Raw genomic sequence first — 6000 nt, forward strand, 5'->3', positions numbered from 1 at the left:
TCTGCTGGCTCTGGGAGGTGCCCTTTGCAGCGTGAATGGAGTCTAAGGCCTAGTCTACGCAGTTTTTGTACCACTTTAACTCCTGTTTAGAAACACTTAAAATGGTACAACACCCTAGTGTCACATAGTAATACTGGTAGAAAAGTGCAACATCTGACAGTGCAGGAAGCATTCAGATTTGGGGAAATAAGCTACATTGATATAAGCACCTTTTTATAGTGCATAGCAGAAGGTGGGGGTTGTACTATTTGATTATATCTGTTTCTAAACGAACATAGTTAATATAGTACAAAAAATGTGGATAGGCCCTTTGGCTTGCAATATGGGAAAAGTTAAGGTAAGTAGATCACTCCACAGTCAACCAGAGACAACCATACTGCTGAGGCAGTACATTTTAGCAGATGATCCCAAAGTATTGTTTTGCCATGGTACCACATAAATGTTGGTGTTTGCCTGTCTCTGTTCTGTGATAGCTAAGGAAAAGCTACTGTGCTGTCAGAACAGATTTCGATGTTGTTATAGGAAATTATTTAAGCTTATGTATTCCTGGTACACCTCTACCCCGATATAACAACCTGAAATAACATGAATTCAGATAGAACATGGTAAAGCAGTGCTCTGGGGGGTTGGGGGCTGCACACTCTGGTGGATCAAAGCAAGTTTGATATAACAAGTTTCACCTCTGTTCTTAAATTGCAAATGATGGTGGAATCTCCAGCTCCCTTGGAAGCCTATTCCAGTGCTTAACTAAACTTTTGTTTATGATAATTACCACGCAAAGATAAAGCTATTATGAGTTTCTTGCAATCACCACAGTTATTTGCCTTTTATGAATTAAAGTGATGAAGTTTATGGTGGGAAATGTATTAAAGCATTATATTTTAGCAATTATTAAATTCTTACTATTATTAAATACTATTGTTTGCTTTATCATTATGTAATTAGAAAGTGTTTAATTTTCATATGATTTATAAGAGTTAAAGTGATAACTTAATAAGAAGTGTATTGTGGATGTATTGCCATTAAAGCAGCATGCTTGATATATTATTTACAGAGATCTTTTGCCAAAATAAATATATGATGCACAGATATTCAGGCTCTGCAACAGATTGATTTTACCCTAAGGATAGGGGGTTTCAGTGCTATAGGGATCCAGGTGTGGGTTTCAGTTTCGTTTTCCCTGGTCCCAGGCAGGAGTAGAATATCATGGGAATTACACAGGATGCAGCAGGAGAAGTCTGGTGTCATGCTATTGTAGTGTACGAATGTGTGAACAGATGTAAAGGACCTATTCCTGGGACAGCACTGCAATCTTTATAAGTTCCTCATGAAACCTCATTTCTCTGTTACGCCTGGAATAATCCATCATAAATATTTTGTCCTCCCGTCTAAATCTTTTCTATCTTGGAAAAATGCTTTTGATGTTTAACTCTAACTTAAATTTACTCAGGCACACTTTTTTTCACATCCCTCTGCATCTCCAAAAAAAATGAAGCTTCCCTTTTCCTTGCACTCAGATTGGTAAAGCATTTGCCCATTTTATTCATGTAATGTCTAAAGTCCCTCATCTGCTTGGCTACAATGGGCATTGTACCAATATGACTCAGAGCAAAATTTGCCATAAGTGTTTACACAGAGTACCTGACAAGCAGAAAGCCAAACTCTGCATAAATTTTCCTAGTTACAACCTCATTGAATACATCTTGGTTAATGTGTATTATGAGAATTTTTGCAAATATACAAGTATTTGGGACACTTCCTCTTTCTGTGTACATTCTTGACAACGTTTTGCTCATATGAATGTTTGTGTAAAGTGTGTAAAACAAGAAGATCACAAACACCACAGTAATATGTTTTATTTTGCACTTCTCATCCAGGTCTAGCTTTACAATAAGTTTTTACCTAAAGATAAGAGGATTTTATTAACTGAAGATGGCAAAGGTTGTGGAGACACACCTAGATGGAAGATATTTTAGTAAAAGTCCAATTGGAGAATTGATGTGGCAGTTCTAACTATTTAAGAAAAAGTATGTGTCCAGATACTGTATTAGTAATAGATTTTCTCCTCTTAAGAATGTCAGTAGACATAAGTCTTCCACCCTCTCATTGACTGTCCATTAGGAAACAAAAGGTAACCGTAATTTCAAAAGTGTCTTTCTGAAACCTAACAGTCAGGGTGCCAATTTTGCATCTGCAACCATTCTAGATGTGTCTAATATTTATATAATTATCAGTAAAAACTGCACTGCCTTAAGGAAAATGCATGTCTGTGTCATGGTAACTTTTTATGAACTCATTGCATTGAATAGTAATATAATTTGTTAAGCAATGGCATCTAAAGATTCTATTTTTCTTGTTGTTTAGACACAAATATGGGAGGAAATGTAGGTGGTTGGGTTTGGGTTAGCATGATACTAACATGACAGATATGGCATAGAATGATTTTGTGCTTTGAGAGTTTCATAACTATGGCAGCTAAAATATAGGATAGATATTAGGTGAGGTAGGAGGGAAATGTGAAGCTCAAATAGCCAAAGATATTTTTCAAAATTCTTTTAAGTACATCAGAACCAGGCAGCGCTGTAAGAGAATTGGTGATCCACGAGGAAATAAAGGGAGTAGTTTAGTAGGATAAGGACATTGTACAGAAGTTTGATTTCTCTCCATCAGTCCTCACTACAGAGGATGTTGGAGAGATACCTGTCCTTTTTAGTTAGTAAAGACAGTAAATAGGTAAAAAGGTAAATAAGTATTGTCACTGTCACAAAGACTGAGGTGTCAGAAGAGTAGGCATTGGAACAAACCGATGAAATTAAAAAAGAGTGACAAGTCACCAGGAACAGATGGCATTCAGCTAAGAGTTCTGAAGTAATTTTAAAGAAATAACAATGAATAGGTTAAACTACTATGAAAAATATGCATTCCTTCATTAAAATCAAACAGCTATGTCACCTGAAGGTAGAAGAAGTTGTATTTATCTTTTTAAAAAGGCAGTAATGAGCAATCCTGAGAATTACAGATGAATGAGCCTAACTTCAGCACCAGTGATATCACTAGAAATAGTGATTAAAAATAAGGTTATAAAACATCTAGATGATCAGGATCTGATAGGGACAAACCATCATGGTGTCTAACTGAAAACTGTGCTCAACAATCTACTAGAACTTTTCTTAACAAGTCAGCAAAATAGTAGATGAACAAGAACAGGTTGATGTAACTTGGATTTTGAAAAAGCCTTTGACAAAATCCTGTACAAGATGCTATTCAAGAAACAAAATAGATACAATTTCTAATCTGTTAGAGAATTTTCTCAGAGAAAAAAGTGTAGAAACAAATGATAAATTTTCAACATAAAAAGAATTTAACCTTGGAATACCTTATGGTCTTGTACAAGGATCAGTGTCCAAGAGAAAAAGGTGAACAGAGAAGAGGCTAAATCTGCAGATGATACAAAATTGAGGTTAGTAAAGACCAGAGAGACTCACAGAAAATAGGAATATAACAAAACAAGCAATTTAGTAGCAGGATGGCGGATTAAATTCAGTTTTGACAAATGCAGTGCATGTTGGAAAGAATAATCTGAACTACTTGTACACATTGATGAGGTATTACCCAAAACCACTCAGGAAAAAGACCTGTGGCTCACTGTGGACAGCTCACTGAAAACTTCTGCTCAGTGCCCAATGGTAGTGGGGGGGAAAAAAGAGCAAAAGAGAATGTTAAAGATGTATAAAAAGTGAGACAGAAAATCAAGAGCAAAGGAACATCCAATGAACGCTGAGGCAAAAAGACCATGCAAAAGGTTTGTATGAAACTTGAAACCCACTCTAAACTAGGGTCAAGCACCAAACTCAGGCCATGTTTTTGGATTTAGGCCCCTTCTCTTCAAGACTAGTTTAAAATAACTGAACACTTTAAGGCATGGGAAGTCAAAAAATACCTGGCAGCATTACCCATTTTCCAAATCCTAGATCATATTTCAAACAATGATGCCACTAAGAATCTATTCCTTTGTTTAACAGTTAGCTATGCTCACCACCAGTCAAAAAAACTTGAGAGTGGAAGCCTTCTTTGATATGCAAATTAACTCAGTGTAAATTCCAATGTACCCAAAACTCAGTAAAGATAATCTTACCACTAGTCGAACAAGAGAATTTATTGTCTTCACTTAAAAATAAAGGAGATTGTTCAGCTTTTGAAGGGCTTCCTTTAACAATAAAAATGTAGCTTGCAAAAAGTATCGGTATCAAGCTTGCTAAACCATATTTAAAATGGGGAGGGGGGTGTTAGATTATTGATGGTGTGAACAGTGTAAAGGAAGGAGTTTACAAAAGGGGTGTTGAGGATGCTTAATGTGTAAATAGAAGGTTTACCTATCTACTTTCAGAAAGGTAGATACTTCCCAGACTGGTTGACGTACACCTGATGGACTTATTGGCTGCATGTTTAGGAACTTATTTGTTTACTTATCTCAGGTAAATGGGTATATGCTAGAAATAAAAAGTTAGCATATCAGAACAGCAGAATTTTTTAGCTTTGTATTCTTTCATAAAGGCTTTTGAAGATTTTAAAATAGGGCACATGGAGCTAAATGCAGCCAGATGCAAGTAGGTGCACCAGCATTGCAGTCACTGTGTAGAATTCAGCAGTAGTTTAAGTGGCAAATTAATGGAGCTTTCACTAATTTGACATTCTCTGGTCTGCAAAGCAAATATAACTTTTTCACTGATGGGGTCAGGAAAAGCAACTAACAGGAAGGTGTGAAGTAGACCAAACCTCTTGTGCCATATTGTGTTATTGATTTTTAAGTACAATACCCTTTCATTCCATGGGAGAGTTCTGCTTAAAAAAACAAAAAACACCCCAATATATGTGCCCCCTACTTTAACTTATACTCAAACCATACCTAGGATACCAAATTCTGCTTGGATTCTGTGGGTGCAACAGTCCAGGGTTGAATTTGAGCCAACAGAATGCCAAATAAATGCATATTCACAAGACTGTTCACAGCCACCCACTTATCATTGCCCTGGTACAAATTACACTGTTCCCTTTCAGTTACAGTTACAGAGGGGATGGAGTTGTCCCCTTTACCCACCCCAGCCACTTTTTCCAGCTACTCAGGTTCCAACATGTAAATAGAACATCTGAGATTAAGAGAATATCCTGGGCTACTGTTCTTGGGGGGAGGGAGTTGAAGCTGAGGATGGGGGGAAATCAAGTTTTATGACATGTCAGATGGGAAAACTGTCAAGCCAGAATGAATGCTGAGGCCACAGCTACACAATATCTGTATTGTGTATCTCCAGAAAGTTAAATTTGATTAAGATAGGAGATTTTCATGTGTAAGGTTTGGAAAACTGTATTGTAGGTGGCCCTATAAACTGAGGGAATTTATGTATAGAAAAATATCAGCAGATAATTTGATCAGCAGGCATAATTTAGATTAAGATATGGGCTATGTGTCATACTGCAAAAGTGAACTACTATGGCAGTGAATGGGTGCAGACTACATTATACCAATGTATTTTGGTAACATGACAGTGGTTCAGCAAAGATGTTTGTCACTCTGACAGTGTCTTGCTGAATCATTTGGGAGGTCAAAATAGAGAATTTTCTTGAAAAATGAATCCATTACATTCCCCTCACATGTTTAAGTACATGGAAATGAAGCTAAACAGAGAACAAAATGTAAATAGTTCTTGATTTATTCAGTGACTACAGAGTCTGACAAAGACAGAAAAGCTGTCAATCTTATATTGCAGTATGCTGCAAGCAAGCCTCTAGCTATTGATGTTAAGTTTACATGTAAGAAAAACAGTGACACTTGCACCATTGTAATCTGAGTATTTATGAAAACTGCAATGCCTAGAAAACTAGCACTTAGCTGATTTGTTTTTATATTGTATAGAACTACTTGTAGAGACAATTGTTTGGTGTATTACTAGATTTAAATGGAGAGATATAAGCATTTGGGGACTCTGTAAAAATTCTCAGGAG

This window comes from Chelonoidis abingdonii, chromosome 10 (assembly GCF_003597395.2).
Source record: "Chelonoidis abingdonii isolate Lonesome George chromosome 10, CheloAbing_2.0, whole genome shotgun sequence".
Lineage (NCBI taxonomy): Eukaryota > Metazoa > Chordata > Testudines > Testudinidae > Chelonoidis > Chelonoidis abingdonii.